Source organism: Lissotriton helveticus, chromosome 4_1 (genome assembly GCF_964261635.1).
Source record: "Lissotriton helveticus chromosome 4_1, aLisHel1.1, whole genome shotgun sequence".
In the NCBI taxonomy this organism is placed as follows: Eukaryota; Metazoa; Chordata; class Amphibia; order Caudata; family Salamandridae; genus Lissotriton; species Lissotriton helveticus.
Window position 1 is genome coordinate 2,060,109,116 of NC_136063.1, and position 25,833 is coordinate 2,060,134,948.

Sequence of the window (25,833 nt, forward strand, 5' to 3'; positions counted from 1 at the left end):
GCCCAGGCCTAGTTTGCACAGAACACTCCTAGAACAAGACACATCTCCAGTTTTATCAAAAATCATGAATCTGGACAAGTGTGTGAATGCTGCACCATCCTCAATTTGGTGTAGCAAGGCACAACAAGGAGAATTATTTTCACTTCTCCTTTTTTCTCTATGAATACATGCTACAATGCACAGCATATATAGAAGGAGAAAAATGCCTTTACTGATTGTTTTTGTTTAGGAAGGTGTGCCTTCCTGCACTAAGACAATGTTCGCAAAACACAGACATCCTTGCACCATGTCATTTGAAATGTCATCAGTGATGTCATCAGTGATGTCACTGACCATGTCATGAATGATGTAATATGTGACATCATCAGCAGTGGATTGTGGGTGCGCAAGTTATAGTTAGTACAACTAACTATAACAGTGGAATTTCAATGGTTTTGTACGAATGAAATGTCCAGCTAACTATAACACCCCTAAAACCTATGTTTTTTTCTGTGAATTTCTTAGGTTTCTTAAATGCTAATTACTAACTATAACATGTCTGAAACCTACGGTTTTTTCAGTGATATATATGCACACACACAGATATCATGCCAAACATAGACTTGCAAAAAATAACCAGAGAGTATGTCATTGAATGAAAAATAAGCAATTGCCCCTCTAAGAATAACTGCATTAATATAGGAAAAGTCACACTAGAAGCCAATGAGTGGTGCATACATTGGTTATAGCCTTTCATTACCCTGCTCTCCACTGTTGTTTGGTGTGACTTGCACAGAACTAGGATGTGATAAAACAGAAAATCTGAAAAAACCCATTAAAGAAGGCTGTAAGAAATATCATTTAAATAGTCATCTACATAGCTTCAAATGTGTTCGTTTTAAGGGAATAGTGAAAGCGATAACAAGCTTTTATTAAGAAGCAACATTTCAGTATGATGGCATAGTTCATACAGCAGAGTTCACTCCTTGTGAACTTAGCTGCAGTTAAAATGCATTGCCTGCTTCAATGTAACATTCAATACAGGATCCCATATGGTCTATCATGTTCTCCTTCAACGATGAATGGTGCTGTGTATAAAAAGCAAAAATATAATAGTCATTAAGAAATTCTCTTATCAATACGCCTTTCATCTCAGTGCTTACTAAATCAGCCGCTCCCTGAGAATACTTGTCGTTTTGCATGCAGTTTTCTTTCCTTATTCATCAGATTTTATTATTTTTCTAAACGACATTGCTATTTTCAGCCTCAAGTAGAGACTGCGATGTAATCCTTTTCATTCCCATTATGGTATTTGCATGTTGCTTTGTAATGTAAGTATTAAGTGTTGAGGCTCTTCAGCTTAATGCCTGGGGGTCCCAATGGCTGTGCTTGAGGCAGGGTGGTCCATAGTCTCAGAAGACGATTTTCTCTTCTGTGGGATCTTCAGGATAATAATGTAGATATGGCTGTAAAATATACATTGTTGCAATGCATTATCCAGTGAAAGTATGCATGTGTTTCACCATCACTGTAGATTCAGGGATTTTCAGTCATTAATAGATGCTTTGAACACCATAAATAACTATATATCCCCTATAGATCACTAGCTGATTCTTTCTGCACAATTACCAACATATTTGGATGTAATCCTTTATAGTAGAACAAGCTCAAAATAACTTTCATTACCAGGTTGCAATGCCTATGAATTACAAAATTGAATGGCAAGAGCAGTATGTCAATAATTTCCAAAATCCTTAAAGGGAACAGTCGTTTTCTCATAGCATGCGTGAGGCTGCAAATACACTCCTTGAGTTTCTTGAAGTAGCACTCAGTGGGGAGCGTTTGAGTGCCTGGGCACAAGATGGCTGCACTAATGTGTGGCTCCTGGTTCTGGGACAAGATCAGTCCACATACTAGCAGCGCAAGGCACCAATCTGCCGCAGATCCACGAAACTCACTTGTGTGGGCCACATGAGCCGCTCATACCCATGTGCAAACCTGAGAAGGTAATTTCATGGCACATTCAGCCAATGGGAAATCCAACAGGAAATCTTGTTCTAGGCAGACCTTAAAGGCAACCATGAACTAGGCAGCTGGACTTGCTCTGTGTCTGGATTGCTGAGCGGGGGCATCTGCTAGACCGCTGTGCTTGTTGGGCTGGGTGCAAAAAGTGAAGCAGCACCATTAGGAAACTGTTGGGAACTGTGGTGAGCGGGGATGAGAAGTGTGTCTGCCAAGTGAGACGACCTGCCTGAATGAGCGAGCACAGCACCACTAAACAAGCCAGAGGTGGTGGATTGATGTAGCATGAGGTCTACCCACCTGACCATATCTTGACAGCCTTTGAGCATTGCTCTGCTGACCAGACACTTGTTGGAATGGTAGGGTGGATGAATGTGGCAGCCAATGCACCTGGGAGGCTTACCTAAGCATAGCATGGCAGCTGGTCGATAGGCCGACCCCAACAGGGAATCCTCCATGTTTTCTGGATAGACCTGCCATACACAGCCGAATTATGATTCACCTTCCAATAGATCTGCCCTTCCCAAAATGACCTTGGTGTGGCAGGCCTTTGACTCGCTATAATTTCAATTACATGCTGGAGATTTTCAGGCAGCTTGCTAATATATGTTAGACTATTACAGTCTTGCTGAGGCTTGATAACACTGCACAGACTTGCTGGGTGACAACCAATTACTGTGAGTGGGCCCCTCTACACAGCATCATAGAGACTGCTCCCCACTGCCAACACTGCTAGTGCCTGGCTGGCCTGGTGGGAAAAACAGCATCTTGTGATTGTGTGCATCAATACCATGGAGCTCAGAAGCAAGCTAAGCTACCAGTAGAAGCAAGATGCACTAAGAGCCTTCCATTATCTGTAGGCCTGGGTGGAACACAAGAGACAGCAGACCCAGAGCTTAAATCCCTTTTTCTCCACATGCAAAAGAGCCTCACATCCATTGATGGTAAGTTAGATGCACTCACAGCGAGACTGGATAAGAAATCAGCCAAGCTTGACAAAGAAGAGAAGAGATGATCAGATGCCTTTTTGAGGATATCATTCCTTGAAGATGATTCTTTGGAGCACATTAATAAACTACAGGATATAGCTAAGGTCTTGTAGGTTATCCAGGCAAAGACTGAAGACAGGGAGGCTCGGTCAAGATGTAACAATTTGCATGTGGTGGGCCTGCCTGAGACCACAAACACAGGTAACATGGCTGACTACATGGGATCCCTCCTCAAAACTTTTTTTGGAGTGAACAGCTTCTCCCCCATTTCACTGTGGAGCAGGTGCATCGATCCCTGGGCATGAGACCTCTGCTGGGAGCCTAGCCATGTCCCATCATAGCTCCACTTGTCTACTTAAAAGATTGGGACACTATACTCCAGCTGGAGAGAGAAGTGAACACTACGCCATGAAGGCAACACCCTCTCTATTTTTCCGGACTTCACCCTGGCAGTACAGGAGGCGCAGCATCAGAACCTGCCAATGAAGCGTAAGCTACAACCAGCTGGCATTTCCTATGCAATTTTCTTTCCTGTCTGCTTGAAGACTACCTCACCATAATAGGTCTCCTTTTTTTCAGAACCCTTAAAATTCAGAATTGCCCATTAAATAAACCCTCTATGGGTTCGCCAGAGCAAGATGGACGTTGCCTTCCTCACGGAGACCTGGATGAACGCCTCTTCAGCGCCCGACATCGCCATCGCCATCCCGGACGGCTACAAGATCATCCGGAGGGACCGCACCGCCAACCAGATGGGAGGAAGCATCGCCATCATCCACAGGGACACCATCCGCATCACGACCCACACCGACGACATCCTGACTACCGCCGAACACCTACACTTCCAGATCCACACCGACCCGAAGACCACCCTCAGAGGCACCCTGATCTACCGACCCCCGGGACCACGCACACAATTCAGCGAGGACATCGCCGACTTCGTCAGCCCGCATGCCCTCCCCTCCGCTGACTACATCCTCCTGGGGGACCTCAACTTCCACCTGGAGAACAACAACGACCGCAACACCACCACCCTGCTCGACAACCTCGCCAACCTCGGACTCAAGCAGCTGGTGACCACCCCCACCCACCTCGCCGGACACACACTCGACGCCGTCTTCTCATCCTGCAAAGACATCGCCTTCAGCCACGCCACAGGACTCCACTGGACGGACCACAGCTGCGTCCACTTCACCTTCAGAAGAACGACGATCCACCACCACCAGCAACAGGTCGCCCGCAGAAACTGGAGCAAGATCACAGTCGACCAGCTCGCCGCTTCCCTGAGCCAGCACCCTCCCGCCAGCTCAGCGAACCCCAGCCAGGCCGCCGACAACCTCACGAAGTGGATCAGCAACTGCGCGGACGAACTCGCCCCACTGAAGACCCCGCCCAGCAGACCCGGCAGCAAGAAGGCCCCATGGTTCACCGACGAACTCAAGAGCTCCAAGAAGAACTGCCGAGCCCTCGAGAAAGCCTGGAGAAGGGAGCCAACACCGGACAACATGACCACCCTCAAGCTTGCCACCCGGAAGCACCACCAGCTGATCCGCGACACCAAGAAAACTGCATTCAAGGACCGACTGGACAACAACGCACACAACTGCAAGGAACTCTTCAACATCGTGAAAGAGCTCTCCAACCCCAACGCCGGAAACAACGACATCACCCCATCGCAAGAACTCTGCAACTCCCTCGCCTCCTACTTCCACAACAAGATCGCGGACATACACAACAGCTTCAACACCCAACCGACGAACGCCACGTCCGACTCAACCGAACCACCGCCCCCCACCACCAGCCTCCGCGCCTGGACTACTATCAGCACCGAAGACACCGTCCGCACGATGAACTCCATCCACTCCGGATCTCCGACCGACCCTTGCCCTCACCACGTCTTCAACAAGGCCGACGCTGTCATCGCACCCCACCTGCGGGACATCATCAACACCTCATTCGACACCGCCACCTTCCCTGAGAGCTGGAAGCACGCCGAACTCAGCGCTCTACTCAAGAAACCAACAGCGGACCCCACCGAACTGAAGAATTACCGCCCCATCTCGCTCCTCCCGTTTCCAGCCAAAGTCATCGAGAAGACCGTCAACAAGCAACTGGCCGTCTTCCTCGAGACGAACGGATCCCTCGACCCCTCACAGTCTGGCTTCCGAGCCAACCACAGCACCGAGACCGCCCTCATCGCGGCCACCGATGACATCCGAACCCTGATGGATAACGGAGAAACAGCGGCCCTCATCCTCCTAGACCTCTCCGCGGCCTTCGACACCGTCTGCCACCGCACCCTAGTGCAGCGCCTCTACAACGTCGGAATCCAGGAGAAGGCACTGGAATGGATCATCTCCTTCCTCGACGGAAGAACCCAGAGAGTCCACCTACCTCCGTACAAATCAAAGGCCACCGAAGTCATCTGCGGCGTACCCCAAGGATCCTCGCTGAGCCCAACCCTCTTCAACGTCTACATGAGCCCCCTCGCGGCCATCGCACGCCAACACAACCTGAACATCATCTCCTACGCCGACGATACCCAGCTGATCCTCTCCCTTACCAACGACCCCGCCGCCGCCAGAGCCAACCTTCACGAAGGAATGAAAGAAGTAGCCGAGTGGATGTCGACCAGCCGCCTGAAGCTGAACTCGGACAAGACGGAAGTCCTCATCCTGGGATCCTCGCCCTCCACCTGGGACGACTCCTGGTGGCCCCCCGCCCTGGGAACTGCACCCAAACCGACAGACCACGCACTCAACCTGGGCTTCATCCTGGACTCCTCCCTCTCCATGACCAAGCAAGTCAACGCAGTCTCCTCGTCGTGCTTCAACATCCTGCGCATGCTACGGAAAATCTTCCGGTGGATCCCCACCGAGACCAGGAAGACTGTCACCCAGGCCCTCGTCACCAGCCGACTGGACTACGGCAACGCCCTCTACGCCGGAACCACCGCCAAGCTCCAGAAGAGACTCCAACGGATCCAGAACGCCTCGGCCAGACTCATCCTCGACATCCCACGACACAGCCACATCTCCGGACACCTAAGAGACCTGCACTGGCTCCCGGTCAACAAGAGAATCACCTTCCGTCTCCTCACCCACGCACACAAAGCCCTACACGATCAAGGCCCGAGCTACCTCAACAACCGCATCAACTTCTACGCTCCCAAACGACACCTCCGATCAGCCAGTCACGCCCTCGCCGCCGTCCCCCGCATCCGAAGAACGACAACAGGAGGAAGGTCCTTCTCCTACCTGGCTGCCAAGACCTGGAACTCCCTCCCGACCGACCTGCGCCTGACCCAAGACCACCTCGCCTTCAGGAAGAAGCTCAAGACCTGGCTGTTCGGGCAGTAGCAGCACCCCCCCCAGCGCCTTGAGACCCTCCGGGTAAGTAGAGCGCTCTATAAATGTCTATGATTGATTGATTGATTGAACCCCAGTGAGGTGGAGTAGAATTTTTGCCTCATAGGGTGAGAGAGGAAATCCCCCACAATTCCTAATTGGTACTACTCAGGAAGGCTAACAGATCAGGCCATCATGCAGCTTCTTTTGTTGCTCCCTTGATGTGGCCCCCTTTTGCTTGGACACCATCAAGAACTGGATGAAGCATGACTCTCTTACCTACACTGTTGTTCCCACGTCGTGCAAATCTAATTCATAATAGGTGCCCTTGAATACTGCTAATATTCCACACAATTAGATAACTGTTGCCTAGTTGCTTTCTCATCAAACTATACTTCCTCGACAAACACCCCCTAAACTGAGGCATTGGATTTCTGGCACTCCAGTCTCCCCCTGGGACTAGCTACTTTATAATTTTGAATTTTTGCCTGACAAATGTCTGTGCTAAGTTGGAATGGATTTGGTGGGTGGGGAGGTTTGCCACTAGTTTGTTGAGGTGGCTAGTGTGGGTGGGGAAGGTGGGGTTGTTAAGGTTGACCACTGCTACATATATAGAAACAAACATTTCTCAGACAGCATGAGGCACACTGATCCAAAGTTATTCTAGTGTACATGGAGATGGAATGTAAACTCTCCCCGACCACTGAGTCACACACTAAACACAAGTAGAATCAGTAGCGTCTCTCATCAATAGGCGCAGCACTTCACTATGTTGTCTCCTGAACTGGAATATTCAAGGACTGAACAAACCTACAGAAACCAGACTGGTACTTTAGTACTTAGACAGGCACCAGATAGACATTGCAGTCCTACTGGAGACACACTTGGCTGATATGCAAAGCCCTTGCCCGGCTTTTAAATGATGTGGTTACGGAGCTCTTGCAGCATATTTCTCCTAAGAGACAGATGCTGCACTCCTAGTCCGGGGCGGGTCCTAATTTTGGCTATTACATGAGGTTATCAATTCAAAAGCAATAAAATATGATTCAGACCAACATTAATGGCCAGCTCATGATGGTACTCAATACATTCAGCCCAAATACGTACACGGCTGAATTTCTTAGGTTGAGCAGCCTAAAATGTGCTAGCTTCTCCCTTAGACAGTACTTTGGGGTGGATATTTCGATGTTGTCCTTAATAGTTCCCCAGTTGCTTGAAATCGGCATTCCATATGCATAACATGGCTGCAACTGCATTAAAGGACATTATGTAGACAGAGGGAATGGTTGATACATTGCCTTCGAGGCATCCACTGGCCAGGGAGGACACACACATTTCCAATGCACATGCTACTTGGACATCATTGGATTGCTGACTGGGCACATGAGAAGTTTGCACATGGGTGTGGAGTAAGGATCACCTTCTGTTTACGTTGACAGATCATGTTCCCGTCAAGCTGGAACTAGAGATGCCAGCTTCCAAACATTGCGCATTCACTTAGTGCATTTTCCCAGCAGCCGTACAGGACAGCGCTGATCAGGGGAAACACAAGCCAATTTCTTTTTTTCCCAGTTGAATGAGAGTATGGTTGATTTGACGGGCCCCATGTGGGAGGCCTTGAAGGCATATTAGAGGAGCATTTGCATTGCTAGCCTAGGCAGAAATCTGTGCTCCCTGTTGGATAAACTGGAGTCTGGAATAACGGCTCTTGAGGTATGCCCAGCACAGGGTCCTGACGAACAGGGGATTTTTGGATGGTACACTAAGCTGGTAGAGTTCAAAGAGCTGGCATGCCAGGAGCAGAAACACTTATATTAACATTTGGGCACCAGGGCGTATGGGGAAGCTGAGGGGTTAAGCAGGACAATGGCTAGGTAGATGAGTGGGCATATAGTGACCCAGCCAATAGCCCGAGTTGAAGGCGGTACTGGCCTGCCCCTCCCTACATGTGGCAGACGTCATACTGGAAGAATTTATCATTTATTTTTTATTATTTTTGGAGTTTTATATAGCACTTACAAGACCCGGGGGTATCAGAGTGCTTTACAACATACATGAATAGAAAACATAAGCAATATAGTACAGTGAGTATCATCTGGAATATTGGGGGCCACAAAGATGGAGGTCATTGGCCAGATGCATAGAGATGGCGGTTGAGGAGAAGTTCTTTTAGTTGTCTCTTGAAGTCCTGATGTGGGTAGGGCGAGAGTTCCAGATTTTTGGGGCATTCCCAGAGAAGGAGCGGGAGAGGGCTTTTTGTTTATGTCTTTTTGGGGGGATTAAGAGAAGGGAATTGGAGCTTCTTAGGTTTCTTGATTGTCCAGCTTTGTGAGTTTGGTAGCGAGGTAGTCTGGTTTGCCTGTGTGCAAGAATTATGGGTGAGACAGGCAGTTTTGAAGGCGCAGCGTGCTTCGATGGGTAGCCATTTTAGGGCCTGTAAAGAAGGGGTAATGTGGTCGTATTTCTTTTTGTTTATATTTTAGTTATTCCTCTGGGTCTAAGCACCATGACTGACAATACGGGCTTAGCGTTCGATGAGGAAACGGTTCAAGCTATACTGCAGACACCCAGCATGATTCATACTCAGATCACTCAAACACTTGCACTCACATAAGAATGGAACAAACTAACTAACTTAAAGAGACAACAGATACAAACAGCACAACATGCAGCAATTCTAACCGAATACTTGAGAGCTAACATAGAACCCCAGGGTTTAATAGTTACGAATGCTCCAAAACTGTTTCTTGATAATAAAACTTTTAAAATAAACTGGTCGAAGATAGCCTGGAAGTGCTCAAGAGACTGGCTGATTTTGCTGATTACCACCGCAAAAGAAACAGCAGATCTGCTGCTAATTGAGATCCAGACAATAGAAAATCAATTGAAATTTTCGGTACAGATCACGCTGTACAAGAAGCGTCTTGAAGAACTCACGAAGACCTTGAATGAAACGAAGGATGATCTAATAAAATAAAAGGTGAACAAATTGAAAAAGGATATGGAAAGATTTACACAAGAAAAGATCTACCCCTATATTAATGATGATTACCAACTCTACCTATGAAAAGGAATAATCGGAAGGGGACAAGCAGATGGCGTCAAAACAATGAAGAGTGGACCTCCAATTCAGATGATGCGAGCTTTTCGAGTGACTCAGCCTCCAATGATTCAGATTTTGCCCAGTATTCGGGACCCATGAGAGGACGGGGCAAATTCCAGCATGGACCACCAATGGATGCCTGGTGGCCACCACAACCTTGGCAGTTCCAACCACCCCAGTTCCAACCGTTTCCATATCAAGGAGCTGGTTTCCAGGGTCCTTTTTTAGGACGGGACAGAGGTCGCAAAGGAAGAAGAAGATCCTTCAGAGATCGTCGACCAGAAGCGGGCCCAGAATAGCAGAGACCTTAGGCACATTGGGATCCCTCATTGGAGCAATGGATCACACGGAGCATGTCAGGTGCATACTTAACAAAGGGCTAGGTTTCGTCCCGACTTTCATGGGAGACGACTTTAATACCTACCAAGAATTGTTCACCTTTTTTCGTAAAATTAGATTATCCTTCTTCTTTTTAGACAAAACTGATGATACGAGACCTGAAACTTTCACAAATACTGGGCTAAGAAATAAATCAACATTTTTACCTACGCTACAACAAGTACCATCTGAGGTAGATACCTTTGAGAAAGCAGTTATCCAGTCGTTTAATGTGAGAAAAGGGAGAGCACTCAAACCTTTCTTTAATATGAGCAAAGCAGAGGAACAATGTGCTTTTGCACTGGGAACAGATGTGTCGATTGTTATTAAACAAGCTGACAAAGGTGGAGCTACTGTTGTGATGGATGCTACATCATATCACACGGAGTGTTTGCGACAACTTCAAAATACAAAGTATTACAAACCCATTATGCGTGATCCCACCTCCAGACTACAGACCTCCATTCACACAATGGTCAAGGAAGCTTTAGAATCCGGATGGATTACTAAAAATTAAGCAGAATTTTTTATACCGTCCTATCCCAAGACACCGTGTTTTTATATGTTGCCGAAGATACATAAATCTACTTGTCCGCCTTTCTGGTAGGCCGATAGTATCAAGGATCGGATCTATCTTGGAACTGCTATCACAGGTCGTTGATTGGTTCCTTCGACCTCTAGTGGTTAAGATGCCGTCATATTTACAAGATACTAAACATCTTCTATTTTTTTCTTACCACCATTGAGTTTGATCCTCAGATACATCTAATGGCCTCATTTGATGTTGAGGCATTGTATACGAACATTCCGCAAGAAGACACTCTCCAAACTATTCAAGACCTGCTACAAGAGATTCCACGTAGTGATCAGACACCCACTTCCTTCGTGATGAGATGTGCCAATTTGGCGATGAGAGAAAACTTTTTTTCCTATGATGCCCAATTATATTGGCAAATCATGGGTGCTTCCATGGGCAGCACTTGTGCCCCTAGTATGGCTAAACTCTTCATGCATTGGTTTGAAGTGTCTCATATATACCCAGAAGACAATCCGTTCCACAGCAAACTTTTGCTGTGGAAACGTTATATTGATGAGATCTTAGTCATCTGGGAAGGAGATAATAAGTCACTTCAAGATTTTGCGACCTGGTTGAACACCCTCAACGTACATCTTAAATTCACCGGAGAAAAGAGCGATGAGAGTTTGTCCTTCCTGGATCTTAGATTATATCCGAAAGATGGGAAGATATTTACAGAACTATATCAGAAACCCATGGCATGTAATGCACTCCTGAATTACAAGAGCTATTATCCACGTGCATTACGTGATAACCTCCCTGTAGGACAGTTTTTATGATTGAGGAGAAACTGTACAGAATTAAGCGCTTGTCACAAACATGTAAACAAATTGGATACACATCTAAAGGGTTGCGAATATCCTATGAAGATTATTCAGAATGCGAAGAAGAGAGCGAAGAATAATAACCGCGAGGCATTACTTGAGACTTATGAAAAACCTTCCAACAAGCGCATGGTGTGTGTTAGCACCTTCAGCCATCTCAGCACTACGATTAAGAGAGCCATTAATTCTAATTGGCATATCTTAAACAAGGGTACAAGCACTAACAAAAGGCCTCTTTTTGCTTTTAAACGGAGCAGAAATGTAGGCACTATTTTGGTACACTCTCGGCCGAGAGTGGTACACAATACCAACCAGTTACCAACCAGTTACGAAGCATAAAGACTGGAGCACTATTTCAAGGGCATTTTCCCTGTGGGTCGTGGGTGTTATGCCACCTCACCAGTCGCACGACCCAACTAGAACTTGGTCTTAAGACTCCCTGGGTACTTATGAACCATACTAACTGTAACACGGAAGGTGTTGTGTATTTGATACAATGCCAGTGCAAATAGTACTATGTAGGGATGACGAACAGGAAGGTGAAAACGAGGATGATTGAACATAAGAGTTCTATTAAACGCAAAAAAACTAACACTAAGTTGACTAGACACTTCCTGGACATGGGACACACTGAAATAGATCTTAAGTGGGTGGTATTAGATAAACCCCATTACCACAGAGACATGGGACCCCTTGAATCCGTACTATTCCGGAGAGAGTGGGTGTTCAGATTGGGGAGACATCTTGAGGGACTTAATGATGATATACCCTGGAGTGCTGTGAGTGCTCATCCTGCTTAGTCCATCTAGTACGAATTAACTTCCATTCTAGTTGTGATACTTGAGGTTATTCACTACATGACCACTATTACTATTTTTATGACATAGTTTCAAGACACATTTAGTTCCCCTTCTTCCCTTTTTCCTATGTTGAGATCGGTAGTGAGATATTTCTCAACTAGTTTAGAATTGAATATTGGGCACTTATTTTTCTCTGGATTCCTGCTTCTAGCATAGTGCCCATATACCAGAGATTATATTGGATTAATAAATTCCTTAATTGATCCTGGGAGTGTACTAATAATTATAAACGTTCATCTTATCCAGCCACCCCCCTTTTAACATTGAAATGAGCTTAAGTTTAGTACCGAGCGCACTGTTTATTTTGTCACCACAACAATGGATGACTCACATCACGTGACACCCGTAGTTCGTTCCTGCGCAGATTCACCCGTCTTATTTTATGATATATAGTTAGTCTGTGGTGTACTTATTACACATAAATTAGAGTTCATTACATGGTGTCAGGGTGCCGTAATATTTAAACATCTTTTACTCCGTGCCACCTCCGGTTAACTATGGAGTGTGGTGTTTATACGTTCCCATGGTAACGAAGGACCCCGATCACATGATACACGCTGTGCGTGCTCTGGGTACTTCCGCTTTTTCAATCTTTTGATAAATGGCGGAGAGCTCACAAACGGCAACTCCCACTCGAGCTGTCGGTTCGTATGCCTAGCGTTATAAAGAGGTAAGCACTGTTTGGTGCTGGTTATGTTTTCATACGGCTGCATAGGAATTTAAAGACCGCATGAGTTGCTTTAAGGACCGCCTGATAATTTGATTGATGGAGCATATTAGCCTACGCTGCATCTTTATTTGAGCACATCTGACTATTGTTGGGGCGGGTTGCATCATTGGGTCAGTTTACATCTTAAATGTTACATGAGCCAAATACATTTTATCTGTTTAGTATCTGAGACAAGAGGCTACACTACATGTTAGATTGGGATGCCACTCATGACATAAGTGATAAGCAAGAATATGATGAGATATTAGTGTGCAAAGGTATCTGCAGTAATCTTTTTTGGAGGCTTCAGCTTATACAACTGATTTTAATTTCACTAGAGTAACGACCTAGCGTGATACTCGACAGATGGTTGAAGATGACATTCACATGTTCACTTAGGTAAGAACAAAAACTTCAAGACTGTCTGAATCAGGAGGTATTGGGTATTTACTTACAAATGGGTGTAATAATTACTAAGTTATAGCGTGCTTGTTTTTTGTTTTACAGAGCCCCCTGACTGATCTTGTTGCTCAAATTTAATGTGTGACAGTCAAGGAATAGAGGCCTAAGTATCACGTTTTTCATTTATATATATTTCACAGCGTAGCAGAGTGACTATGTTTTGATCCTGATGAATGCCCGGAACTTCTTGTCCATATGGCAGAAACATGTCGATCGATAGTGAGGGTACACATCCATAACCCTATAATCACTCTATTTTTAATCACTACCATTTAGCATGGAAGAATAAAGTTAGAACCACTAAATAGGTCGTTTTTAATACACACACGTTTTCATTTACTTTGCACTCTGCCCCTCCTTACCATTTACGAGTTGGTAGTACCAACCAGTGCTTCGCACTACAGCTACTTCCCTCTCGGGTAAAGTCGTAGCCCACACAGGGTACCTTGCGGTCCCTGTGTGTTGGAGAAACCCAATGATTAAGCATGTCAACCTCGGGTGAGTGAGGGTTTTCGTCCATAACGGCGTTGTGCCCCCTTATTGTTCCACCCACTACCTATTTTTTAGCTTCACTAACTTTTTTAGCTACCCTATAATTTGTGTGAGATTAGTCATATTTCTTGGTGCATGAGACCATTCTTGCTGCTGCGTTTAGGGTGGCTCTAATGGGGGCTGTGTGTGTTTTTGCTGTCCCGGTTAGTGTGGCCTTATCATATTCAAGTCTGGACAGAACTAGAGATTGGGTTGCAGTTTTTAGGTCATTGGGGGTATGAAAGGCTCGATTTTGTTAAGGAGTTTTAGGTTGTAGAGGGCACCTTTTGTTGTGGATTTGATGTGGGAGCTCATGTTGAGGCTTGGGTCTAGAGAGATCCCTAGTGATTTGACTGAGTTTGCTGGAGTGAGTTTGCAGTTTAGGGAGTCAAGGTTGTTTATCCATTCTTGGATTTGAGGGGGTTGTTCGTGATTGGAGAAGACAAGGATTTTGTTTTTTTCTTAGTTGAGTTTGAGATGGTTGAGGGTTAGCCAATTTTCTACTTTTGAAATAGTGGAGTTGTGGTGGAGGATGAGGTGGAGGATGTCATTGAGGGAGGAGATCTCGAGGTACAGCTGGGTGTCATCAGCATAGAGGTGGTAGGGGATGCTTGCTTGTTTTAGAATGGTAGTGAGCGGTTCCATGTAAATGTTGAAGAGTGTGAGGGAGAGGACTGAGCCTTGATGGACACCTCGAGATGGGGGGGAGGTGTCAGACATTGAGTTTTTGATTTTTATGAGTTGGGAGCGTTTGTGTAGAAATGAGAACCATTTTAGGACATTGCCATCTGCTCTGACACGTTTTTGCAGGCCATCTAAGAGTAGGTTGTGATCGACCCTGTCAAAAGCAGCTGATAGGTCAAGGAGGACCAGTAGGCAGCATCTGTTGGAGTCAAGGGAGTTGTGAATGTCATCCGTAATGCTCAGTATAGTGGTTTCTGTGCTGCATCCCTTCCTGAACCCGGATTGGTGGGAGTCAAGTAGGTTGTTAGATTCCAGGTGTTCAATTGGGAGAGAACACATTTCTCCAGGATTTTGGCTAGGAAAGGAAGGTTGGTGATGGGCCTGAAGTTTTAAAGGTCATTTGGGTCAGCATTAGAAGGGGAGTGACTTGGCCTTGTTTGAGGCAGTTGGGCATCAGTCCGTTGTTTAGTGAGCTGTTGATAATCTATGTCCACAGTAGGGTTAGGGTAAGGTTGAGGTTCTTAGTTAATGAGGCGGGTAGAGGGTCTGCGTAATGGTTGGAGGGTTTGGAGTTAGCAATCACATTAGAAATGAGGGGATTGAAGTCTTTCCACCGCTTTGGAGGGAATTGGGAACTAGGGTGAGGGGTGACTTTGGGGGTCGACAGAGGAGCGGTCTCAGCTTCGGGGAGCATGTTGTGAGCTGGGGATGGGTGAGGTTTCATTAGGGGCGAGGATTTGCCGTGTTGGGATTGAGGGTGGTGGTCTAGGGAGAGCTCAATATTGGAGATTTTGTCATTGAATAATTTTGCCAGGATGTTACACTGAAGTTTGGAGGCAGGGGGGTTAGCTTTGGTGGGCTTGGGGTTCTGTTTTTGGATGATGTTGACAAGTTCTTTGGGGCGCTTTTTTGCATTGTCTAGTGCGTTCCGGAAGAAGGAGGCATTCTACTTGATTATGTGTTTTTTGTAGTTACTGCGTTCTTTCCTGAGTTGGGAGAGATTGATTGGGGGTGGGTTCGCTCTCCAGAGTCGCTCAGCGACTCTTACTTTTCTTCATTCGGAGTTGAGGTCATTATTGAACCAGGCTTGGGAGGGGATGTATCTGACTCTTTTAGGTTTTAGGGGGGCTAGTTGGTCAAGGGCAGTTGTCATTGTCCTGTTGTATAGTGTAGTGAGCTCTACCGTGTTGAGGTTGTCTGTACAGGTTGGGAGCAGTGATGTTATGGTTTCTTGAAGGGCAGGGAGGGGGATGTCTTTAAAATTTCTGGTCCATTGCTGGGTGATTTGAGTTTTGATTGGTGGAGCTACTGTTTGATTGAAGCGGAATATAATGATGTGGTGGTCTGACCAGTCAATTGGGAGGATTTTATTCATGGGTATAGTTTCGCTTTTGGCTATGATAGCATCTAAGGTAGAGCCCTTGTTGTGGGTTTGTCCCTTGCAGTGTTGGAGGAGCTCATTTGTGAGAAGGAGTACATTATGGGACTGTATAATAGTGTCCTTATCATTGTTCCAAGGGAGGTTGAAGTCACCCAGGATGATGTTGTCAGAGTTTGCTAGGGAGCACTGAGTTAGTAGGTCCGAGATTTGATCACTATATGCCTTGCGTAGTAGTTCCTCCCGGCCCCATGCAACATACTATGATCATATTGTTCTGGCCCGGCTGGAGGACCCAAGACAGCAATTCCTGAAAGGGCCCATAGCTGTGTAAGCGATCACAGTGGTGATTTTGGGTCTGCCCACATCGTGGAAGCGATGGTTTATGGTAGAGCTATATAAAGCTAATTCACACCTACTGGCATTTGAAAAAGAACTGCCCCCTCCCCTCCCCTCCTTCAGAGAAGCCACAGCTAACTTAATAATCCACTCTCACAATGCCAATCATATGACCATGTGTCCCTTTTAAATGCTGCCACAAAAATTCTGGCTGCAGTCTGATCGGGTTCTACTTGACCAGGAGGGTTTCATTTAGTAAGGTCCACCACCTATATTCTCTGGTCCGTTTTCACTCTGATGCATCAGTTGAACCAATCTTCCTAGAGAGCACCAAGGTGTTCAACTTAGAAGAGTGTAACTTCCTACTCACAGTCCTTGCTAGAATAGGTTTTAATATAAGCTACATACATTAGATTACATTTCTATCCATGCACTCCACTGCTCTTGTGCAGCTGTATGACCTGCTTTCTGATACATTACTGTTAGACCTGGCATTTTTGGCGTGGTTTCCCCTGACTTTTTGCTTCTGCCTCCTGTATTTTTGACGCTGTGCTGTATTTCGTTTTTGCTGGTTTAGATGCTTTGGGCACTTTGCCACTGTCAAAGTGCAAGTGCTCCCTGGGTAAATTGTTATTGTGATTGGTTATCCATGATTGGCATATTCGTTTTACCAGTATGTCCTTAGTAAAGTGCACTGAGTGTGCCAGGGCTGGTGATTCAAATGCTACTAGTGGGCCTGCAGCACTGATTGTGCCACCCACAATGCCCTAAAATGGTGTCTCAGGCCTGCCACCAAAGTGCCTGTGGGCAGCTGCTAACTGCCATACTGACCTGACCAGTGTCCCCACTGTCCAGGCCTAACCCTTCCCTTTCTGTACACATTGGACACCCCTATGGAAGGCCCAGGGTACCACCCTGGGCAGGGTGCAGTGTTTGTGAAAGGTAGAGCACGTACTAGTGTGGGAGACATGCTCTGATAGTGAAATAATACAATTTCGTTTTTCACTATTGAAAGGCCATCTTGCCCATAGGATAGAATGGGGAATGCTGTGTATATTGTTTACCTGCATATCTTCCCATAGGAGCAAGATCGAAAATTAAAGTCTGGTATCCCTGAACTCAGAATTTAATGACCCATCTTTTAGGAAGGATGGTTTTTATATCCTGTGTTTGTAAACAGTACTTTTAGAAAGTGTCTCTTTTCTTGTCTGATGTTTCTGTGTGAATTGACCGTCTAGTTTGTGAGTGACAGGGGCCGGGGTCGCTCTAGGAGGCTGGGTGAGTCAGCACTAGGCTGAATAGCTTCATCTGCATCTTGAGTGGTGTGAAGGAATAGCACCTGGGCCTGAATAGGGTTGTGCCTGCTTTCCACAATACTGGCTCCACCTCCTGCTGGGCAGCTGAAGGCCCTTCCCCTCTTTCTCAAAGGAAAGAAGGAGTCATGTAAACAGAGTGCTCCAGGACTGACCAGAACTGGTTTGGACTAGGCCAAGGCCTCTCTGCTTTCAGAGAACAAAGAGAATATTGGTGTAAAAAGGGATACCCAGACCTCTGAACTTTAGATCATCCTGGAATCAAGAAGGAACCTCTGCCAAGGAGAAAAGCTGGAAGACTGAAGAGGAAGGATTGTCCTGCTGTGTGTTGTAGGCTGACCTGCAGTTGCTATTCTGCCAAGGAGAGGGGAAGGACTTTGCTGTTGCTGTGTCCCCTGCTTTAAGAGATCTCCAAGGGCCTGAGAAAAGCTGGCCTCCTGTTAAGAAGTCCGAGGAACAAAAGGACTTCACCCCTAGCTTCTCTCTGGACTCTGCTGTGTGAATTCTGACCTGCCTAGAGTACTTGATCTAATTGTGGGGCCTCTGGAGGTTGTTTTCTGCTGTTTGGGAAGCTGGAAATGAATAAAAGAAGATCCACAATTTGTACGCATCGCTCGCTAGTGGAGCACATCGTCGACAGTGGGAGAGAATTGCTGTAGCCGCGAAGATCGACGCAGCGCCTGTTGCTACTGCAAGAACTAACGCATCGTTCGCTTGTGGAGCGCATCACCCCGGTGTGGGTCGATTCCTGTCACTGCAAACCGGACCGCATCCCGTCGCTGCGAACATTGTTGCAGAGTCCAGCACCAACGAGGACGTGGCAGAAGAGGATCAACACTGCGCCGCACATCGCCGCTGCACCGAAGATCGTCGCCGTCCCAAAGATCGTCGCCGTCCCGAAGATCGTTGCATCGTGCCTATGCGAGATGCTTCTACCAGAGAACCTGTACCCCAAGATCCACACAAGGTATCGCATCACTCCTCATACAGATCGGATTTGTTACAACACGGCCGTTGTGTGCAGCGGGGTTGTCGCATCGCCTCCTTAGGGTATCAGGAGTGACGCATCGCTTGTTTTTCGACGCTGCAGTTGCCGCTAGGAACTTTTGTCGCATCTACAGGTGCTTTAGGCTAAAAGTGACACAACTGTGGATTATTTTTACTCAAACCCTAGAACTCTTTTAAAATCATATTCTTGAACTGTGTATGTTGGATTTTTGTCGTTTTGGTCATGTGTAGTTCAGATAAAGATACTTTATTTTTCTAAACTGGTGTAGAGTCAATTTGTGGTGTTTCCACTGTGTTACTGTGAGTGTTGGTACAAATACTTTACATATTGCCTTTGATAAGCCTGTCTCCTTGCACCAAGCTATCAAGGGGGTGAGCAGGTGTTATCAAAAGAGTGTATCCCCCTTACCCTGACAGGAAGCAAAGGTCCCTATTTGGACATTAGTACCTACCTCTGCCAACTAGAGACCCCCAGATCTCGCAATTACCATTGAGGAGAGACACCAGACAAGGCCACCCACTGTCTCCTCTACTGTACACCCTGGCCTCCCAACCATTGGCCTGTGTGATTCGACAATTGCATGCCCAGCGTGGTTTGAACTTCACCCCCACAATGTCATTCTGTCATTATACAAGGACGATCTTACAATATATCTATGAAGCCCAGCTTGCAGCCTCTGTCCAGTCATTAAGAATTCACACTATTTAAAGCAGCAGCCGGCATCACCATCAATTGGAATTAATGTACTGTGACCCACAATACTATAGAGTTCAGGCTTTAATACCCTATTTCTTTGTGCACTACTTTGACAAATTATCTGGGCATCCGGGTAAGCCTGGACAAGAAAGTGGTCTTGTCTGAAAACTATGGGGTGGCTATGGTTAAGGTCGAGGATCAGGTCAACAAATGGTGACAATTACCCCTCATTCTGATATGAACCCTTTACCTTGATGAAGAAGGTCATAATGCCTTTACTACTATACCTCTTTTATAATATCCCCAACATCCTGACCAAATAGTTTTTCATAACACTACGCTCAAACTCGGCTTTCCTGGCATGGGCAAGCAGCCAACCAAGAGTTTGCTGAGAGATTCTTCCACTACTGTAGGTACAGCATAGTCTGGCATAGTCTGGCAGCGCCTGAATTTGAGCTATACTAATCCTGGGTACATGCGCAATATGCCCATTCATTGTTAACCCTCTGCCATATATGACACATGCAGCAATTGAACACAACATTGAGTTACCTCATTCACTGAGGATGCTTATTGGCCAACGAACATCTTGCTGCTGCACCGAGATTAGGTCAGTGGCCTACACTCAAAAAGCCTGGGATAGTATTTGGTGTAGATTAAAACTGTCAACACTACATGACACTTCACTGCATCTGGCGCACTATCCACTAATACAGCTCACTTAGGAAGCGAGGACTGGCCACGTATTCGGAGACTAAGGGATATATTGCCAGAGGTGCACTTCCTCAACTACAGATCCATTGTGTCTACCAGAGACTGCACTGCACTTGACAGGCTCACATATCTCAGGCTGAGACCACTCAGTAAAACGCATTAGGCATCTTTTCCACATGAACCACTACAGTGCAGGGCCCTGGAAACAATCATCACTAATCCGTCCAATACGTACTTAGTTACTCTGCTGTGTACAACTCTGTATTCCGGGGCACACGTTTTGCCCCCTCAGGCCTGGCTTACATTGGATACCAAAGGGGATGATGGACAGAGCGCTTGAGAAAATCAAACACTCACCCCCAGTCAACTGATCTGGGTTTAATCATCCATCATCATTCTTTAGCTCACTCCACCACCCCAGTTCAGACATGGCCATATGCAAATCAGTCTGACCCTGTGCCTCGTGGGAACAGTCCAGCCCAAACTTCCAAGCCATGTCTTCCCTGGATCGGAAACAAGCATCCTGGGACTGGTTTCGGGTTCATAACACTCATCAGCCAGGCTATCTTGAATCCAGTGGCAAAGTGAGCAAGGGACCCGCGTATGGGCATTCCCTGCCAACTTAGGGCGAACAAAGTGATACCAAAGGGTTTGATGGACGGAGCACTTGAGCAAATAAAACACTCACCGCCAGTCAACTGATCTGGGTTCAATCCATCATCATTCTTTAGCTCACTCCACCACCCCAGTTCAGACATGGCCATATGCAAATCAGTCTGACCCTGTGCCTCATCGGAACAGTTCAGCCCGAACTGCCAAGCAATGACTTCCCTGGACCGGAAACAAACATCCTGGGACCGATTTCAGGTTCATAACCCTCATCAGCCAGGCTATCTTGAATCCAGTGGCAGAGTGAGCAAGGGACCCACGCCTGGGCATTCCCTGCCAACTTAGGACGTACAAAGCAATACCAAAGGGGTCAATACTGATTTGCATATGGCTAAGTTTAAACTCTGAGTGGCATGGTGAGCAAAAAATCTATGGATTTAGGCCAAGGTCTCTGTATTGAGGTGAATGTATGACATTGTTCTGCATTCTGTCCATCAACTGTTGTTTTTGCATTTGTCACTCCGAGTGGGACAGGTATGCTCAGACGTGAGTCCTGGCTCTCCATGCCGCTGGAATCAAGCCATCCTGGCTGATGAGGGCTGAAACTCCGAAACCGGTCATAGGATGCTTGTTTCCAGTCCAGGGACGACCTGGCTTGGCAGTTCGGGCTGGACTGTGCCCATGGGGCAGAGGGTCAAGACTGATTTGAATATGGCTAGATTCAAACTGGAATGGCATGGTGAGCAAAACAATGATGGATTTAGGCCCAGATCTCTGTACTGGGGTGAATATATGACATTGTTCTCCATTCTGTCCATCAACTGTTGCTGTTGCATTTGTCACCCCGAGTGGGACGGGTATACTCAGATGAGAATCCTGTGCTCGCCATGCCACTGGAATCAACCCATCCTGGCTGATGAGGGCTGAAAGCCCTAAACTGGTCCTAGGATGCTTGCTTCCAGTCCAGGGAGGACTTGGCTAGGCAGTTCGGGTTGGACTGTTCCCATGAGGCACAGGGTCAAGGCTGATTTGCATATGGCCATGTCTGAACTGGGGTGGTGTGGAGTGCAAAAAAACTATGGATTTAGGCCCAGATCTCTGTACTGGGGTGAATGTATGACATTGTTCCTCATTCTGTCCATCAGCTGTTGTTTTTGCATTTGTCACCCTGAGTGGGACGGGTATCCTCAGACGTGAGTCCCGTGCTCTCCATGCCACTGGGATCAAGCTATCCTGGCTGATGAGGGCTGAAAGCCCGAAACCGATGCTAGGATGCTTGTTTGCAGCCCAGGGAAGACCTGGCTTGGCAGTTCAGGCTGGACTGTTCCCATGGGGCACAGGGTCAAGACTGATTTGCATATAGCTAGGTTAAAGCTGGAATGGCATGGTGAGCAAAAAAATGATAGATTTAGGTGCAGATCTCTGTACTAGGGTGTATATGTGACATTGTTGTGCATTCTCTCCTTCAACTGTTGTTTTTGCATATGCTACCCCGAGTGTAACGGGTATGCTCAGACATGAGTCCTGTGCTCTCCATGCCACTGGAATCAAGCCATCCTGGCTGATGAGGGCTGAAAGCCCAAACCCGGTCCTAGGATGCTTGATTCCAGTGCAGGGAGGACCTGGCTAGGCAGTTCGGGCTGGACTGTTCAATGGGGCAAAGGGTCAAGACTGATTTGCTTATTGCTAGGTTCAAACTGGATTGGCATGGTGAGCAAAAAAACTGTGGATTTAGGCCCAGATCTCTGTACTGGGGTGAATGTATGTCATTGTTCTGCATTCTGTCCATCAACTGTTGCATTTGTCATCGCTAGTGGGACGGGTATGCTCAGACGTGAGTCCCGTGCTCTCCATGCCACTGGAATCAAGCCATCCTGGCTGGTGAGGACAGAAAGCCCAAAACCGGTACTAAGATGCTTGTTTCCAGTCCAGGGAGGACCTGGCTAGGAAGTTCTGGCTGTACTGTTCCATGGGGCACAGGGTCAAGACTGATGTGCATATGGCTAGCTTCAAACTGAATTGGCATGGGGAACAAAAAAACTGTGGATTTAGGCCCAGAACTCTGTACTTGGGTGAACGTATGACATTGTTCTGCATTCTGTCCATCAACTGTTGTTTTTGAATTTGTCAACCTGAGAGGGACGGGTATGCTCAGACGTGAGTCCTGTGCTCTCCATGCCGCTGGTATCAAGCTATCCTGGCTGATGAGGGCTGAAACCCCGAAAACGGTCCTAGGATGCTGTTTCCAGTTCAGGGAAGACCTGGCTTGGCAGTTCGGGCGGGACTGTTCCCATGGCGTACAGGGTCCAGACTGATTTGCATATGGCTAGGTTCAAACTGGAATGGCATAGTGAGCAAAACAACTATGGATTTATACCCAGATCCTTGTACTGGGGTGAATGAATGACATTGTTCTGCATTCTGTCCATCAACTGTTGTTTTTGCATTTGTCACTAAGTGTTAGCCAAAAATCCGTTCCGATCGCGGAATTTTCAGATTTTCGGCAATTTCGCAATCCACAAATCTTGCGAAATTGCCGAAAAATCTGCAAATCTGCTTGCGGCCTTATTTTTTTTTGGGCCCACAGGAGGCACTCACAATTAAGGCAGGTGCTCGAGTTGAAGCTAACTTTGCAACCATTTTAAAATGGCACCGGCAAGCTGCCAGAGTTGAAGTTGCAACTTTAACTCTGGCAGCTTGCCGGCGCCATTCTAAAATGGTTACAAAGTTAGCTTCAACTCGGGCACCTGCCTTAACTCTGTAAGTGTTTCCTGTGGGCCAAAAAATAAACCTCAACAGGAAGCACTTACAGATATAAATTTAGCAGGTGCCCGAGTTGAAGCTCAAATTCAGTAACGTTTTAATCAGCCCAAAACATTAGTGAGCACGGTCGAGGCTGGGCAAGTGTGCTTTAACCCCATATCTGCCGTCGAAAATTAGCTGTAATACTTGAGGGAGGTCTTTGCATCCATGAGTTTCTCGAGCGCAACCCCGTGTAGTTCCTGTGACTAGGAGGCTGCTTTCTCCTCATCTGCTGCCCTGCTCGCTCTCTGACCCTTTATACGCAAGAGGCATATTGACACACATAGAAGCCCCGCACCACACACTAGCGATATCAAACGTCTTCCCGCCCTGTCCCAACTATGATGGACAGCTCACTCAAGGGACCTCGTTGCCTTTCGGCGCGGTGGCAAAGTTACAGGCACACATGGTCAATGGAGGCAAATCTTCTGGCCCTTTACGCAGCTGCAGTGTAGGAAAAGCACTATACATTTACCCAACGAGGTAGCACTTACTGATTAGCCAGTAGAAAGTACTCCAGTTGAGTAGAGGTATTGCACAAAACTGTGGCATCTTCGTGGATAACTATGCAGGGCAGGATTCAATCTGGCACGAGTCTCCTGTCACAAAAATTAAAACTCAACAGGAAGCACTTACAGATATAAAGCAGGTGCCCGAGTTGAAGCTCAAATACAGTAACGTTTTAATCAGCCCAAAACATTAGTGAGCACGGTCGAGGTTGGGCAAGTGTGCTTTAACCCCATATCTGCCGTCAAAAATTTGCTGTAATACTCGAGGGAGGTCTTTGCATCCATGAGTTTCTCGAGCGCAATCCCCGTGTAGTTACTGTGACCAGGAGACTGCTTTCTCCTCACCTGCTGTCCTGCTCGCTCTCTGACCCTTTATACACAAGAGGCATGTTGACACACATAGAAGCCCCGCACCACACACTAGCGGTATCAAACGTCTTCCCGCCCTTTCCCAACTATGATGAACAGCTCACTCAAGGGACCTCGGCGCCTTTTGGCGCGGTAGCAAAGTTACATGCACACATGGTCACTGGAGACAAATCTTCTGGCCCTTTACGCAGCTGCAGTGTAGGAAAAGCACTATATATTTACCCAATGAGGTAGCACTTATTGATTTGCCAGTAGAGTACTCCAGTTGAGTAGAGTGCACATCGGAAAAAAATCCGAGAGTTCGCGGGAAAAGCCGCAAATTCAGGTTTTTTTTCGATTTCGAGCGAATTTTGCAGACTGCAGATCCGCAAAATTCGCCCATACTTTTTTGTCACCCCGAGTGGGATGGGTATGCTCAGACGTGAGTCCCCTGCTCTCAATGCCACTGGAATCAAGCTATCATGGCCTTATGAGGGCTAAAAGCCCTAAACCGGTCTAAGCATGCTTGTTTCCAGCCTAGGGAGGACCTGGCTTGGCAGTTCGGGCTGGACTGTTCCCATGGGGCACAGGGTCAAGACTGATTTGCATATGGCTAGGTTCAAACTGGAATGGCATGGTGAGCAAAAAAATGATGCATTTAAGCCCAGATCTCTGTACTGGGGTAAATGTATGACATTGCTATGCATTCTGTCCATCAACTGTTGTTTTTGCATTTGTCACCCCGAGTGGGACGGCTATGCGCAGACGTGAGTCATGTGCTCTCCATGCCACTGGAATCAAGCTATACCAGTTAATGAGGGCTGAAATCCCAAAACTGTTCCTAGGATGCTTGTTTCTGGTCCAGGGAGGACCTGGCTTGGCAGTTCGGGCTGCACTGTTCCCATGGGGCACAGGGTCAAGCATATGGCTAGGTTCAAACTGAAATGGCATGGTGAGCAAAAAAGACGATGGATTTAGGCCCAGATCTCTGAAGTGGAGTGAATGTAAGACATTGTTATGCATTCTGTTCATCAACTGTTGTTTTTGTGTTTGTCACCCAGAGTGGGACGGGTATGCTCAGACGTGAGTCCTGTGCTCTCCATGCCACTGGAATCAAGCTATCCTGGCTGATGAGGGCTGAAAGCCTGAAACCAGTCCTAGGATGCTTGTTTCCAGTCCAGGGAGGACCTGGCTTGGCAGTTCAGGCTGGACTGTTCCCATGGGGCACAGGGTCCAGACTCATTTGCCTATGGCTGGGTTCAAACTGGAATGGCATGGTGAGCAAAAACACAATGGATTTAGGCCCAGATCTCTATACTGGGTTGAATGTATGACATTGTTTTTCATTCTGTCCTTCAACTGTTGTTTTTGCATTTGTCACCCCGAGTGGGAAGGGTATGCTCAGACGTGAGTCCCGTGCTCTCCATTCCACTGGAATCAAGCTCTCCTGGCTAATGAGGGCTGAAAGCCGAAACCGGTCCTAAGATGCTTGTTTCCCGTCCAGGGAGGACATGGCTTGGCAGTTCAGGCTGGACTGTTCCCATGGGGCACAGGGTCAAGACTGATTTGCCTATAGCTAGGTTCAAGCTGGAATGGCATGGTAAGCAACAAAACGATGGATTTAGGCCCAGATCTCTGTACTTCGGTGAAT

At 46.9% G+C, this 25,833-nt stretch overlaps 1 long non-coding RNA gene across 2 annotated transcripts in view; it reads left to right on the forward strand.

Annotated features, from left to right (window-relative positions):
- Positions 1 to 12,670: 12,670 nt before the first annotated feature.
- LOC144827790 (uncharacterized) overlaps positions 12,671 to 25,833 on the forward strand; it is a 105,491-nt gene continuing 92,328 nt past the window's right edge. The window contains exons 1-2 of one of the 2 annotated variants that reach the window (XR_013610372.1): positions 12,671 to 12,749; positions 13,127 to 13,187. This is a non-coding gene — a long non-coding RNA (uncharacterized LOC144827790). The remainder of the gene's footprint in view (positions 12,750 to 13,126; positions 13,188 to 25,833) is intronic. The other variant, XR_013610373.1, reaches the window with a different exon arrangement.